This window comes from Nansenia antarctica, assembly GCF_963989245.1.
Source record: "Nansenia antarctica genome assembly, chromosome: 9".
Lineage (NCBI taxonomy): Eukaryota > Metazoa > Chordata > Actinopteri > Argentiniformes > Microstomatidae > Nansenia > Nansenia antarctica.
Window position 1 is genome coordinate 21,122,706 of NC_137679.1, and position 17,500 is coordinate 21,140,205.

A 17,500-nucleotide genomic window follows, 5' to 3' on the forward strand; every position below is an offset into this window, starting at 1 on the left:
CCGAAAGGGAAAAGGAGGAAAGACTTTAATTGGCTAGTCACAATGCATTTCTTCAGACACAGCTCATATTTCAATCGCAGACCTACTTTTTTCCTGCCCGTTGATAATATTTGGTTGGAAAAAAGTAAACAATAGAACAAAACTGGAGGAAAATAAATTCTCCTGGTGCATTGAAACGTGCGACTGCGTGTTGGTTACAGAGCCGAGCTGAGGATTAGCAGGGAAACAATGGTTCCCTCAGAATACGCGGATCTTCCATACAGTGCATCACTCAGTCTGCCACAGAAGTCAGGCTTAACTAAGCACGCACACACATTAATTGAGCTTGTTTAGCGACAGTACTGTATACGCTATTTTGTCATACGGTAATTGGCCCAACTACAACGCCACGTTGTGTTTTGCTCTCCGAGTGCAATACATTTGGGGTCTGATGCAGCCGTCAACGATGCAATTCATCTCAACAAGGGGTTACGTTATCCATAACCCAGCTTGTTATGCATGTTGTTCCAGACAGAGCATAGAGCAAGTGAAATCAAATGCATTTTGGTGCAAGATGTATATGACCACCTTAGCATCTCAGAGGAGCAACTGTCTTAATGATTTATACCGCTAAGATAGACCTCTGAGAATTAGCAGTTGAGGGTGATATTCATGCCTCCCTCTCAGAGTTGCAAATGGAAGACCCATGAATGCATTTCCAGGGAGATAAGTTACTGAGAAATCAGGTGAGGAAATTATAATGATCATAAATAAATGATTTTCTCCGGCGTCCCAGGAGACAACTGTATGGCTCTGCTTGCCTGGATGACACAGAACAGCACCTTTAGGATATTGAGTAACTCAACAGCTTGAGTCTTCCTTTGAGTGACTCAGTGTTTAAGTGGTTTATTTATGAATGGTTGTCAGGAAAACAATTCCGTTGCTATGAATCCTACGTCTTAGTAGGGGAACACAGTCACACACCCATGTTACTTTTGGACTTGGACCACTTGTACAGTAATTGTTCAATGATGACAAGCTTTAGATGAATTAATGTTTGCATCAATGTTTTGACTAGAACAATTCCGGTGGATTTCCACTCTGATTGCCTAAATGCATAAATATGCTGTTAATGAGACAAATATGTATGTATGTTTAAACAATAGAAGTAACTGTACTCCTGGATGCATAAACCCAATGGAAGTCACATGTTCATCCAAGCTGTACTGATGATAACCACTCTGGCCTTGACAAGTTGGCTCCATAATGACGGGGAATAACATCATTTATGAAGAGAAACAGATTTGTTTCTCTGGTACCACACCCTGCTCTTTGGTGGTGTGCCACAAATACAGTTTCCATGTGGAAAACACCTTTAAAAACCAGGCAGTAATCCTCCATGATAAGCTCTTTGTCAGCTGAATGCGTTACAAGAACAGCCAAGAGAATCCTATGCCTACACACACAGTACTATAGTCAGGATTACAGCAGGTTTTGTTTGCATGTTTGGACCTGAGCATGGAAGATATCCCTCTGGATTGGAACCATTCTTTGCCAAATATCGGATGCTTGACTGAAATCATCTTGAATTTGAAATGAGGGATGATGCAGGATATTTACTGCAGGTAACCATATTACAGTGGACAGCCATTCTACAATAAAATCCCTGATTTATTTTGGATGGATTTAGTGTAATTTCTATCTGCTCTATTTAGGAGACTAGTTTGCTAATTGTCTCTCAAAAGATTGTCTGTACAATAGACTGTGGTTTACCCATGGTTGCAACATCTATTATATTAGTATCAAATCTGCTGACAACCTACAGTATAGAGTCATTTTCACTGTGCCCAGGAATCACCATAACAGCAAATAATCCCTCCACCGCATCTCTTCCATCTATTTTATTACCTTATAATCTCCTGGACAGATAGGGAGCTTTGCTGCGACCAGCTCGTTTAAACCCTTTGGAACCAATTGTTGGAGAAAGCCTGTCTTGGGATGCCCCCAGTGGAGAGCAGCTAGGCTCATTAGTTAAATCCCCACCGTGGGCAAATGCAGCCCTCTAGGAGCCCAGGATAGAGGGGGAGAGGAGGAAGACGTTTCTTTGACTTTCTCAGGGGCTTCTTTTCCCACATTTTCTTGCATGCCTCAGCAGCTGAGAGGGCGATGCATGGATGCACGTCGGGGTGTTGAAGCCGCCTTCGGCTCTCTGCAGAAACCTTCACTGTGGATGTTCAAAGAGCAGCATGCTATACTGGAGGTCCGTTGGTCAACAGATACAATCAGTACTCAAGTTGTAAAAGAAAATCAGGGGGGATAGTGGATTTGATCATAATGTGTCTCTCAGTGACTTGGTAAAGATGTCATTGCATGTGTGCGTGCCCCCTCGCCCACAGTATTTTACTCAGTATGCGCAAAACTAAATGTTGAAATAGCAGTGATACCACCCACGTTCATTGATAAAATGACATAAGGGATGGAAAGGGGGGATTTAGAAGTTTTAGAAGGGGGAGGATTTTGACCCTTTTTATTTCAGGAGGGATGCCATCCCCCCTCAACTCGAGTGCTGGATACAACATACAGTGTGGCCATGGATGCTTCATACTGTACAGTATTTGAGTATTTGAGTATTTGATTACTGTGTTTTATAGAATGACCAACCCACCAAACCAAATTCATTATGATGACCAAACGGATGGACATGTCAACAATTATTATAAACAAGACCGGAAACGTGTCTTGAACTTGACTTGAACTCCAGATCTGAGCAAATTTGAGCATGTTCTCCATAGCACTGCAAACATGCATACAGTACATTGTAATCTGACCTTTTCCTATTAGTAAGTGGGATAAAACTCTTTGTTGTGTTAGTAATGATTGGGGAACTGGAGGCCACAAAGCAGGCAGGTCCCCACTTAACCAGAATTTATCTTTTTGGCACTTAGAAGAGGGGTTTTGAGTGCTGTTATCTATGGCCTCCCCCTTGAACAAGTAAACAGCCCATTTATTATTAACTCAGGTTTAAGGTAGAGCATTAATCCTCACTGACAGTTTGCCTACTTGTTAAGGCAGCCAGTTCTTCCGCTGGAGCAGATGGGTTTCAGCCGCAGCCTCTCTACTGCAGGAGATAAGCCTCATTGGCTGAGACCCTTTCCACAACACTACATGTTTGAGTGTCTTATCATGTATGGAATACAGTGAGTGTTGGATGGTTAATTATATCAGTGTCAAACTGTCTCTAAGTGTCTAGATACTGTACTACAGGTCTTCCTGAGTTTTTCTGCCATTAGAGGGCAATTTGTCTGTACTCCTTCCCTATGATTTCTTCTGTGACAAAATCTGCTGTGATTTTTAGAATTTGAGAAGCGTGAGAGCAGCACCTTACTCTTTAACATGCCCATGTAAGGCAGTAGCACCTGTTCTCTGGAACAGTGAGATGTTCTTTTAAGTCAACTCCGGGGTGAACTTTCAGACGTGGTTTTAGCCGAGGTGCTTCCTCATTGGAGGACAGGAGCTTGGCCCCTCTTTCTCTTTCCCTGCTATTGTGCAACAGTTCTCCTGTCGAACCAGCTGCTGGAGAGAGCTTGTCCTGACTTGAACCCAACTGAGGAACTGATTCACCCTCCCCCCCAGCGCAACACGGACCTGGCTCACGGCCCTGGGATGGGCCATCCTCCCCTTCCTCTACCCAACAAAACCCCTACCCACCTCTGGGTCACGGGGCGCAGAGCCACCCGGTAAAGAGAAGTGTGCCAACGCTCTCTTCTACGGCCGACACTATCTCTCTGTTCTCCCAGTGTTTCTGTCGGTTAGGTCTTCCTGAACCCCTTTCAACGGTAATTGCGCGCCGCTCTGAGATGAGTGATCCACTCCACGCCATTAGTCCATCTATCCTGAAAGCCAAACTTCTAATGCTGAACACTCTGCTTTATCTCCCTCTGTCACCCTTTTATATTTCAAGAGTGTGGCAAATCTAACTTGTAGGATATCTTTTTTTTTTTCATAGAAAGAGGTTCTCTTTCTCTGTGTTGCGAGGACACAGGCTACTGCATAAAGGATACTGTTCCGCTTCAGAGTGCTATCATTGAGTATGCACAGGGTTCTAGAAACTTGGGAATTCCATCAGGAGGCAGCACGGGTTGAAAGGCAACCGCAAGACTTTGGTGCACTGTGAAGTGGTTTGCGTGTGCGACACTTGCGTCACATTGTAGCACATAAATCAGTAGTGGCCTATGGGAATCGCTGGGACTGAAGAGCTGGAGAAAGGGAGTACTTTCAGACTTGAAGGCCCTGTCCCTTTTTGAGGAGTAGTAGCACTCCCTCTGTGACAGCGGCAGCCCTCTATGAGGAGAAGAAAGGTCCCCTGCTACCGCCTGTAGGGCTGCCGTCAATGCTGACAACAGCTAGAGCCAGGGTCTGAACACCACAGCTGGAAACGACTAGGAATCAAAAAGTGGCTCCCCTGTCCTGCTATTTCATAACATTCTCACAATTTCCTACCGTGGTCTATGGGTAACGACATAGCACCACAACACATGTGTAATACAGTACTGGGTTTTAGACAAATGTGTTGATGAGCAACATGCTCCAAATCTCTTCCCGAATATTTAGAAGAAAAACATTTTTTTACCACCCACTGTACTGTACAGTACCTAACTAGAATGAATACTGCAAAAACAAGGCTTTTGAAAAAGCTAAAAGCATATGCTGATAATACAGTACGTGAAAAAGTGTTTCAACAGTACAGAGGAGAGGCGGTAGGGGTTTGATTTGAATGAACACTGCTCTAGTTCCTCTCATCACTTGATTAGGACGGAGGAAATGTAACCAACCACTGCAGTGATAAATCTTCAGACATAAAGAGCTGCATGAATTACGACACGAAGATAATTCTATCATTCTTCGGATATTACACACATTCGTTTCTGGTCTGTTGGCTTTGGAGGCAGAGCGCTGTTGTTACACAATAGAGCATCTGGTTTAATTAACTACGTCTTTTTTTCTGCTGAAATGTACTTTCTCTAAGCCACTAAACCACTTCAATACCAGCACATTCAGAACTCATGTCTCGGGATACAGGCCCTATGATATCGTCTTGTGCAAACAGTTTGGACGAAAAATCGGGTTTATTCCTGAGGTTGGAAGTTAGTCATTCAGATGTCTTCGTATTGCTAGCAACCCCAGAAGGAAAAGGAACGATTTGGCGGAATCAGCAGCCATCCAAATGAAATGGAATATCTTATTTTGTGGGCATGCTTAATTTGGATTAGCCATATGAAAGCAATTAAACGGAGGCTGCCATTTACGGGATAGCGGGAATAAAAATGTCAATTTGTCTGTTACCACTGGAAAGTATGAAAGAAGAACGAAAGTCTCATAACCATGTCCTGCTCGGATTTCAACCCTCTCGTGCCTGTCAGGAGGAGGGAGGAGCATGGCCCTGCCTGCACGCCACAGCCCAACACACCCCACACTGCACGGCCTCGGCTCTGTGCTCTGATGTCACCAGCAAGGTCAGATAGAAGGCACTACAATGACCTCTTACTCTCATTCAGCTCCTGCAGCCTGCTCCGCCCATCACAGTGCTATCCAGCCCAGCACACAACACAGCCTATGAGTGCGCAGTACTGTGTGAGAGTATGTGTGTGTGTGTGTGTGTGTGTGTGTGTGTGTGTGTGTGTGTGTGTGTGTGTGTGTGTGTGAGAGAGAGAGAGAGAGAGAGAGAGAGATAGTGTGTGTGTGTGTGTGTGTGTGTGTGTGTGTGAGATAGAGAGAGAGAGGGTGTGTGTGTGGGCCTGCTCTACACTGCGCTGGGGGCCAAAACACTAGAGATTGCTTTGATCTGGATTCTCGGTGTCTCGTCCAATCACAATCATGTCACCGGCTCCCCACGGCAGGACCGACTCATTCATGGCGCAGGGAGTAGACCTTGCATTTTATTACTTTATATACACTTCATTTTAATAGTGCTCTGCACACAAAATGGCTCCATGCATATGTTGTAGAGGGCTCAGAAGAGACAGAGAATAGCAGTATGCTATAGCTAGCGGAAGGCAAGCATTTTCTCAATGCTAATAAACTGTAACCAAAGTGGTCATATTGTATTTCAGGCCATGTTTTCATTCACTTTGTTGTCATACTGTTTTTCCTGGGACAAGTTCCACCTTTCTCAGTGCCTTTGCCAAGAGTACTGTGTACTGTGTAAGTGCCTCATAAATCTACCTAAAGCCAGATGCACACTGGGACTTTTACAAATGCAGATGAGACCAACCGATGAGAATCTCATACATTCCAAAATTACCAAAATTACTGAAAAAATGTAATGTACTGTACTGGCTTTAGATAGTAGCTGACTGTACATACGTCGAATGTACCTATCCGGAGGCCACCTTTGTGTGGTACCATTGTGTATACTGTAATCATGACGCAGCACATACACACACAACAAACTGCTAATTGGAATTTAGAAAATCGCTTTTTTCATTTTTCAAATTGGTGTTTTCTTGAATTTGAGCAGCAGAGTAATAAGCGGGGAGTCCAGAGTGTGACTAACTGACAGTAAGACAAATTTGTTGATAACTGGCGCTGACAGTGAGTGATGGAGTGCAAAATTGTCTGCTCCCATTACCTTTTGAAATTGAAATACAGGTTGTGTCATATTGTTTGTATCCATGGCAACTCCAGCCCTTACTCACCATTGGGTGGACAGAAAACAAAGGGAAGAGTGCTCTCTTCTTAGAGAGTATATAAGATAAATGAACAAATGAATGAAAAGATACATTATAGGAATGATTATATGAATCATAATAAGAGTGGAAGGGTAAATCATGTTAAAAGGAGGAACCGATATGAACACAAAAAGTAGATGGGCCATTCTGCCTGTGTGTACAATTTACCAATAATGACATGCCCAAGAAATAAATTGACCATTGTCATTTGTTACATATTTAGTAGAGAGTATTGTTATGCCTTATCAGTGCATACTGTATACTTCATATTGTACTATGTTAGTGTAGACACTCCTAAACATTTTCTAGATATATTCAATTTCAAGCTCACATATCGACCAAACATTAATAATATCAAAAATAAATCAACTGGGGCCTTGACCATGCACCGCAAGATTCCTATTTGATAAACGCCCTTTTTATTGGATGCAGTAAGTGACAAGAGAACTGTAGCTGGGAGCAAAACACGATTAGCTCAAAGCTGAGGTTGTTGGTAATAGTATGAATCCCTGTACTCCATTCACACTGTACCTTGTTACTAAAGACAGAGACCAGTGGGCAAACATGGACTGTACACCCAGTACAAACACCTGCCTGACAGAAACATCATGAGAGAGAGAGAGAGAGAGAGAGAGTGAGTATGAGAGGAAGAAAAAAAAACACAACAACAATGCCTTCCACCGCTCGGCTCGGCAAAACAGAGAGGGCTTGCATGTGTAGGAGGGGTGAGATGTCTAACAAGAACTAATGCTGTTTATGAAAGCTGAGTTTTTGCATCTAATCACAATGTCTATTCCCATGAGCTTGCTAGTTACTCATGCTTCCCTTCAGACTGGTAGAGCACCTCTCTTCCAGGAGCAGCAGTATTTTTAGGATGTTGTGAAGTTTTCCTCGGCTGCATACGGAATGAGATGCTCGCCTTTAGGGGGATGTCGAGTTTGAAGATGATGTCCTTTGGATTTGATTAATTCAGTAACGGGGAAAGGAGCTGTCCCTGACTGAAAATAGACTCCCTGTAAATGACTATATCTCTGTTGTTTTCTTACTGTTTTCCTTTTGGTCTTGTTCCCAGTTATCAGTGTATTACGACAGGAAGAAAATAAATAAATAAATAAATAAGTAGATAAGAAGATGAGGGGCTAACAGTGGAGTAGGTGTGTGTGTGTGTGTGTGTGTGTGTGTGTGTGTGTGTGTGTGTGTGTGCGTGTGTGTGTGTGTGTGTGTGTGTGTGTGTGTGTGTGTGTGCGTACAAATGTTTGCATGAGCATGGAATAATAGACACTAGCTCAGAACAGCCTGTCGCCTTCCCAACAGAACACTCCTCTTCTTTTCTTCCTCGCTGCTCCTGTCTTTGCTTGTGCCACTCCTGTCAGAGGAACAGCGCTCTGAAGTTTGCCATCAAGGCCTGCTTTTCCTCAAACAATGATTTGGCTGTAGTTTTTGCAATTTCATTTTTGCTGAATATTGGTACTGTAATAATAAAGGAACACAGTTAAGTAAGTGTTGTAAGTTACAGGTTGAATGGAAAACCTGATAACAAAGAGGCTACCAAGGAAAACATGTTATTTTCTCTCTCAAGCCCTGTCTGCGCTTTGTCATAAACGGAAGCACACACTTACCCATAATGGAAGTCTGTTTGTGGTTGCCACAAAATTGGTTGTTTGAATCCACTGTAGCCTACTGTACAGTCAATAAGAGGCGTATTTTTGACGAACACAAAATAGTTATCACAAAACGGTATATACTGAATGATACGTGAGTGCTTTAATTGTTTGGAAGGAATACATGTTTTGAACAGTTATCCTTGATTCCCCCTATCAGTCTGTATAACACTAGTCACCCGTCCTTGGGACACTGTGTGACACTTAATAATAAAATAACTCTAACTTGTGAATGTCCCTCTCCTTCCCTGACTTTTCCTAAATGTCTGTTTTTAACATAATAGCGTTGTTACAATTGTTACAATAAAAAAAAAATCTGGAAGGATTTTCATGACTAACACTTTTTTTTGCTAGCTAACATCTCCATGTCCATGAGGCGTGACTATCTATTTGCGCTAGCCTTACCATAGCTTTAACATCAGCATGGTGATTTGAAACTGCCCTTGCAGTTATGAATGGCTTACCCATAATAACCATAATGGGTTGCACAGATAGACAGAAAGACAATAACAGTTATTTGCATAATCAATGCATGATTCCATGTGAAGCCAGCACCCAGCCTCCTAGCCTACCGTTCATCACACTCCTATGTCATACATAGTTTTCCTCTCAATCCATTGAGACCTTGTTTTCATTGAGCATCCTATGATATCTCATCCTGTGTGCGTATCTGGGCTATTATGTTCAATATGTACCACTGCAAAATGTGGGATTCTAATGACTAAACACAACCAGTGCGTTATTTATCTTATGGTATTGATCTAATTCAATAATTACTCTCTCCACAATGGACATCTCTGGACTTCATTGTGGGTACTTTGTTTAGTAATGATGGCCCGAGGCTTCTAGAGTTAAAAGGCAACAGTACTTAACCTTTTGATGTTATACATTTCAGAAATCTCCCAAATTACCCTCTACACATTGTGTAGAGAATCAAGGCCATGTCAGTAAAATTCCCGTTCGTTTAACGTCTTCATGTGAGATTAATGACATGAACAATTCCTAACAACAAACCCTCCAAAGATGAAAGAAATGTGAAACAAAAGCACATTTGCTACAACTTTGATATACTGCTTTGATACAATGCTAATTAGATCACATGCAGTGTCTTCTCGTGAAATCTATTCCCATCCTCTAATTACAACTCTCAGATATGCCATTGGTAGTATACTAAATTGCAACACAAAGCGGTGGGGTGACAAACATGACGGATGGGACCATGACACTGACACTGTGTTGGCCAGGCCTGGACACTTGTCTCCCCTGGACGTCATGTTGATACAGAGCATTCTGGTGACAATGACATCCCATGGCTGGCTCCATGGTGCGTGGCGGGTGCTGGGCTGGCTGGCTGGCTGGCTGGCTGGAGCTGTCGTGGTCGTGGTGGCATTGGAGAGATAATTGTGTGTCTCTTAGACCAGTGTGCAGTCCTTGGATGACTAATGAAGAATCCTCAGCTTTTGAACACGCCGTTCACCTCCTTCAGCACTAATGAATGGCTCATTGGAAAAGGGCTGCATTTCGCCAAAGCCTTTTTCACCTATTATCCACTACTTTAATAGAGGCCTCCTCTGCATACTGAGCGAGTATTAAAGCCAAGCCCGGGTTCATGTAAACCCCTCCACTGAAAGTCTTCCTGCAAAGTGTGTTTTTCTAATGAATTAAAGATGGCTCCCCTCTCTCCTAGTAAACACTGCTGCCGCATAATTTAAATGCAGATTTATACAAATGAGCGCCATGCTTAATGCAGACTTCAGATAATGTTTCAAAGCGAAAGACGTCCAAACCGGGTGTATGTGGAATCACAAGCAGTCGTACACCGTGTGTGTCACAAAGCAGCTTGTAATCACTGTTATCTTTTGTACTTGTGTTTCATCTTATCTGCAGGGGGAAATTATCATACATCCTGTTTGTTTTTCCAGGAGATGTGTTCATTCTTACTACAAATACTGTACAACCCTGGACTGTATCTATCTCAGTGTGTGGGGCTGTGTGTGAATGGGTTTATCTGCACTAACGCTGACCTTCCGTCGTGGAGGGCTTGATACCAGCGCTGAGAGCCGACGGTGGGAGAGGCAAATCACAGCAAAGAGTGCGAGAGCAGTTCCTGGTCTGACAAAAACAGCCGTTGATGGGAAAATGGCTCAATTAGAGGTGGCCATAAACTCGTTAGAGCCCACGTGGAGCCCAGTGGGGCTACAGCTTTTTTATTTTTTATTTTTTTATTTCTCCAGCAAAGTCAATATTGCTTCAGCACATTAAAATGTGTGTCTGATGGGCGCTCAGGAGCCAGGGATGTGTCAGAGAGTGCTCTCCTGGTGGACACTTTAACAAAGAATGAGCCTACACTGCTCTCTCAGCAGAGGCACAATTACCCATGCTGTTTTCCTGGGGAGAGAACAAAACACAGCGCAGTGGCTCAGCCTCTCTCTCCTACAGGCTAATAGCAGGGTTTCAGTCCCTCAGTCTTTACGGCTGGCAACATGATGTCAGCATACAAACACACACTCTCCCGCTAGCCACAGATCAAAGCAATAGTCTTAAATCATGGGTTTCTTGTCTCTGACAGGTAGTAACGATAACTCTCTTCTTTTTCCTTTTTTTTTTCTCCCTTTCTCGCTCCGTCTGCGAAAGAGAACTGGGAAGTTAGCACACCTTCTTTTTCTCTCGCCGAACCGCCGAGATGCACACAGACAGATGATCACAGTGGCTGATACGGCAGCCAATAGCGGTATCCGTTGGCTGCCGCCGACGTTTGTGTCTCTGACAATTAGACTCCCCCCCTGACAGGGAGCGCGGTTCAGCCGCTGTGTTAAGAGACTTTGTCAAATTTGCAGACCATCAAAATGCACGCTCGGCCCCTGCTGAAGTCAGTCATCCCCTATTAGCGGTGGCCCTATTAGCTCCCTCCCGTGACCTGTGTGTTTGAAAATGAAAGGCGTGGAGGTGCAGTCATTTATATAACCAATGTCAGGGTGTGTTGGACATGGACACCCCCCCCCCCCGCCGCAGAGCGCCTCATCAGGCTCTCTGATCAGATGGGGATGCATAATACATCAGACGGCCAGCAAGTGGAGGAAAGACATTCATCACTGTCCACCTTTCAAATTAGATCCCACAGACATGGCAATCAGTCAGACGCATCAGTATTCAGCCCTGGGTGAGGGCTGTTGTATGGTAGACGATCGGAGACGCGTCAGGCCGTTGTGTGGATCTCCTCTATTAAGGCTTTGCAAACCTTTAGAATAACCGAACAACTATCTTCACTGCACAAACTCTATCTACTTTACAGCAGTAGTGCTGTTCCCGAAAGTGACGTTGTCTTTTTATGTGGCCGTGTGGCATTAGGAATTGTTGACACAACCAGTATTGGGGACATGGGGTGTGAGAGGAAGGAAAGAGGCACTGACAACTCTGAATGTCCCACACTTTGTTTCCTATTTCGTTTGCTTTTCGCTTTGCAAAGGCAGTAATCCGTGTCCACTTGAATGCAAAATACAAAATGTGCAAAATGTAGTCTTCTTCATTAGATTTCAAAGCGGTGGTTCTAAGGAGTAACGGCAGAATGTTTGGGTAATAATCATTCTTGCGGTAAGGCTTTATTGATAGTGGCATTTTGAGATTGAACTCAGTAGATTATAGTCAAGTGTCGTACCTGGTCCTCTCTCTTCTCTATATTACCCTCTGTGCTGGACACAAAAACAACAATGTGTCTCCAAATAGAAACAGTTTGTCTAACACTCAAGTGTAGTGTATAAACTACCGCACAATTGTTTCAAGAGTCCATCACTTCATATCGTCAGTTGCACTAAAGTGGTATTGACATTGATAACCTGTGTGAAGTTCTGTTTTTTTCTCTCTGAACTCATACTGTATGCTATGACTAATCAAAACTATTTTTCTCCTTTCTCTCCATATTTCTATCCTGCTGCCGTCTCGTCTCATTGGTTCACACAACCATAGGTAAGACAACTAATGACAACTATTAGCATGTCACATACTGTATGAGTGAGCAATGGAAATGTCTTCATTTACAAAAGCATAGAATATTGTCCTTCTCTTTAGTGAAAACACAATGACACACTATGCAGCTGTAGTGTTTTTAATGAGCCGATAGAATGAGGTAAACCAGCAGAGATAGTGTATTCTCCTTTGCCTACAGAGAGCATGTGGAGTACATTTCAACTACAGTAGCACTTGAAAAGTTTCCCAGGACATTTTATAAACCTAATTCATCTGGACTTAACTCAATTACTTCGCTTAAAGTCCACTGGAAATTGCACATAAAATCTGAATCTGCACGCTCTATTACAGAGCAAAGACATAGCAAGTTATCTCGCCACGTCTGAAATCACTGTTAATTATGTCTGAGCCTAGCCAAACGGAGCACTTGTTTCTGATATATGAAACAGTTACTCTTCTTCAGCAATTAGACACTGTGAACAAGGACGTATTTAACAGTCTATTTCATTTAAACTTCCGAAAAAACTATTTTGTCCAGCCAATTGGCGACATCTAGATCCTATTGTAGCGACAGAGATGGACCACGATGGTAAGTGAGTCTAAATTACAGCCAGTGTGCACAGAAACAGATGTGCTGGAGTATCAGGTTCAGCTTTGGTTCCAGCACCCATCCAGGATGTTTGGGTCTGTGGTGTCCAACTGTCAGAGTTTCCTTGGGACGTCTAATTGGCTTTGAAATGGAAACAATTAGCCCTGTAGCTGAGGTAGCCTGTTGTTGCTCCTTCAAACTGGTTGGACCAAACGCCTGTCATGTGATCCAAAGGGATTTTAATGTCACTAGAGGCTGACTGGAGGCTGGCTGAGGGGACGTAGATTTAGTTTTTATGGACCTCTCTGGCTTTTAGTATTTATAGTGCGTGCCCCCCCCCCAAAAAAACAAAAAAACATTTAATACTGTAATAAAGTTCAGTCTCAATCAGGGATGATACAGATTTAATAAGGAATTACCTTTTATGGCAAAAGTATTACTTATGCTGGGTGTGATACCCTAGAATAATATTCCTAAAATGATAATATTCCTCACAAATATGTTATTTTAAAAATATGTTATCTATGGGTGAGTGAAACCAAAAAAATAGCTTTTCATGCCAAGGTTTTGGTAGAGAAACCCTGTATTCATCGCAGCGACTGGAAGCGAGTGTAGAGGAGAGCTCTTGAGCTGTGCTCTGAGTGGGTTGGAAGGACTCTGTTTCTTCAGATGTCTGGTTTTAATTTGTCTCAGCGCGCCTGAGGAAAGGTCATGATCCAGATGCTTTCACCCTCCGCTGCTGCTCCGCAGCTTTCCACAGGAGGAAAAAGAGAGAGAAGGAGGGAAAAGAGAGGGGGAAAGACCTGGTATCGTGCGCTACCTTATTTCCCCCATGAAGGCCCATCCTCATTTATTATGTGCAGGCCTGTCCGACATTCGAAATCTCATTTGCAGGATAGAGGAGGGAGTGGATGGGCTGGCCTGTGGATGTCTGACAGGATCTACATGCTTATTGTGGCGTTGAGGTGACTGAGCAGGTCCCCGAGGGCCCAGTGTCTCAGGGTGCCCCTCTTCCTATCTGTGACAGGTGGATCCTAGTCCTACCCCTATTCAACACCTCACTCTCTCTCTCTCTCTCTCTCTCTCTCTCTCTCTCTCTCTCTCTCTCTCTCTCTCTCTCTGTCTCTCTCCACCCACTCTTTCAACACCCTCTCTGCTCCCCCCCCCAAAAAAACCTGCAAGGGAGAGATGACTTTCTTTTTCCTCTCAAAAGATAAAATGATCCCCAAACTAATGAGAGCTTTATTATATTGAAAATGGAGAATGTTATGCTTCCTCCTAGAAGCACTGTTTGACTTTTTCGGATTTTATGTGAAGTTACTCCCCTCTTTTTACAAGACCTCTGTGTCTCTGGTATTCTTTCCTTTTCTGGGTTTGTACTGTGTACAAAAAGATTTTGGAGAGAACATTGAAGTGAAAATGTGCTCTCTAAAAGCTTAGTGTAGTGTCAGCCGATGTAGTGGTCTCACCAGTGGGTTATTAATTAAACATACTCTCATACATTCTGTACAAATTTTCTCCACAGCATATTCATGCATACATCCATGCATTGGACTGCAGTTGTGAAAAAGAGAATTGGTTTAGAGAGAGAAAGAGAACTATGAATATAAATATAATATTACTAATTCCTTCTGTGTTTTGCAACATGTTTTACGACACCAAATGAGATCACGTACAGGGGAACAGATAATCAATGGCAACTGAGAGAAAACGGTTTTAATAGGTTCTGACCTTAAGGCAATAATTGATTCAATTCTCTCCATCACGATTCATTTATTTCTCTGGGAGAAATATAAATTATTGGACTTTCCTGTTTCATATGCAGGGGGGCATCTGCATTCCTGCAAGCAGACTTTAATGATTCACATGAAAGAGCCTATGCTTTGCATTTAACAAACACAATTAGAAACAGACACATACAGAATGCTTTGAGTATGTACAGTATGTTAATCATTACTCATGATTTATTAAGTTGAAAGAGTGAAGTAGTTACCAGGAAGCGGCTCTGCGGAGTGTAGAGGAAGCCATTGAGAGTCATTCATTCCCTGACATGATTAGTGCCTAATGAGATGGAGCACAGTTGTTCTAACCTAAAGACATGAATACGTAATAGACGTACACCTTATCGGTAACGAAGAACTCAGTGTAGACCATAAACCGTATACACTTTGATGTGTTTAGTAGTGTACAGTAGTCGAATAGAACTATTGTACACTATGTGCTTACTGAAGATATTTGACTGCTCTCATACCGATTAAAAACAGACGTCCTCTCGACACCTCAATAGTTTTTGTTCAATTTCGATTTGCCTCAACCACGTGGCTAGGAGCTTGAATACTGATAAAAAGACATAACTGTCTTTTTCTGTAATGTACAGAATCAATTAGACAATGAGAGTCCCCTTACTGTAGGTGGTACTGTCATTATTCATCCAGGGCATCTGAACCCTCTTCAAGTCTTGTCTCCGATGTATTTCTAATCTGGTGATTGGAGGTCTAAATGCTGCCCTTGTTGGTTTCACCGACCAACAAGGTGGCCTGAAATAGAGTGAACAACATGAGGGATGGAGCATGTCTCTGTGTGTTTGTTTTCTTGGCCCATCCTTCAGAGGCCTCTTGCAGGAGTTAACCAGCGTGGCATTGACAAAGATTGCGGTCCCACAGGCTACAGTGGGTCTACAGAGGAAAGCAGCTATGCCCTGGCAACTGCCACACACACACACACGCACACACACACAAATATGCACGTACCCACGCACGCACACACGCAGGCACGCACACACGCAGGCACGCAGGCATGCACGCACACACGCAGGCACGCACGCGCGCACGCACGCACGCATGCACACACGCAGGCATGCACGCACGCATACACACACACACACACAAACACACACACACACATGCACGCACCCACGCACGTACCCATGCACGCATGCATGCACGCATGCACGCATACACACACACACACACACGCACATGCACATACCCACACATGCATGCACGCATACACACACACACACACACACATGCACGTACCCACGCACGGACACACACACACACACACACATGCACACGTACCCACGCACGCACACACACACACACACACACACACACACACACACACACACACACACACACTTACAGTAGAACAGTACACACACAGCCGTGTACACACCGAGACTTTTTATAGCATCAACAAGGGGAGTGTCAGAGTCAAAACGCCAGAGTAAGTGTTTGACTCAGCTCAACCCCTCATAGACACTTTTAATGGAGTGTGCTCTCCACCCTTCACCCAAGAACGATACCAGATGGAGTTTAGTGTGTGCCACCTCTCCCTCTCTCCCTCTCTCTCTTTCTCCCTCCCTCCCTCCCTCCCTCCCTCCCTAACTCCCTCTCCCTCTCTCTCTATCTAAAGAGTACTAGAAAGGGGGGACGTTAATGATATAAGAACCACCACACTGTCTCTTTAAGTGGGGATTATAAAAAAAGGAGAAATTGAGACCAAGGGAAAAGGGGGGTGGTGGAGGAGGGTGGTTGTGGGGGAGGGGGATTGTGTGTGTGTGTGTGTGTGTGTGTGTGTGTGTGTGTGTGTGTGTGTTGGGGGGGGGGGGGGGTCGTGAGTGTAAAAATAAGAAGCCCGGCAGGAGCGGAGCTGCAAGGTCACCTCTGCTGTTGTGTCGGGCCTGTCGGATCGAAGGCATGGCGAAGGGGCTGCTGTGGTACGGACCGGTCTCCCAGGAATGCTTCAGGAAGATCTGCTGCCATACCTGAGGCAGCCGCTCATTTATCTGGAATGCCGGCGCTCCGACTGCTAACGACCAGCTCAAATTGGACTATTTTTTCCCATTTGTCAGCCCGGGCCAGCTGCACTGGCTCAGCTGCGCATCTGTGCGGAGGGAGAAGGCGTAGGACAATGAAAGTTCCACACTCATTTTTCTCACTCTCGTCATTTTTTCGGTCTCTTCCTCCTATCCTCCTCCTCTCGTGCGGTTTGGAGAGTTTCCACCGAATGTGTCGTGCTGTCTGTCAGTCTAAAGGAGAGAGAGTCTTGTCCCCGGCACTGCCTTGCAGGAAACGAGCGCCTTTGGCATCTGGCAAAGTTGTTTCCTGCAACATATTTGGGGTCTCAGCACGGCAGGAGGTCCTCAGTGTGACTTGTAATCTGGTTGTATTGGAGGATATTTTACTTTGTGTGTGGTTTTCTCCAGTGGCAGGATTTGATGTTTCACTCATAGTCAGAGACATTTTTTTTTCTCCCTTCTAAGCCCTACTGTACCACCAAATCACAACCACAAAGGATGTCCTATATTTTAACACCAATTAACTAAATTAATAGAATATAGAGACATGAAATGTTTTAAAGACATATTCCTGTCATTATTTCCAAATAGCCTTAAACACTTTTCTACTGCTCTTCCAGTAAATCCCTCCATTTTTTTTCTCCAAACCACCCATACAAGAATCCATATGAAAGTTGTAGAGGCTCGCCTCCTCTACTGTACATCCACACCAAAGCTACAATAACATAGATTTTAAAAAACAATTCTCAGCAGAGAACGATTCCATTCAACGATGCCA

At 43.8% G+C, this 17,500-nt stretch overlaps 1 protein-coding gene across 2 annotated transcripts in view; it reads left to right on the forward strand.

Annotated features, from left to right (window-relative positions):
- roraa (RAR-related orphan receptor A, paralog a) overlaps positions 1–17,500 on the forward strand; it is a gene marked incomplete at both ends in the record, with an annotated part of 200,698 nt that overhangs the window by 38,233 nt on the left and 144,965 nt on the right. The gene's annotated exons all lie outside the window — the stretch shown is intronic.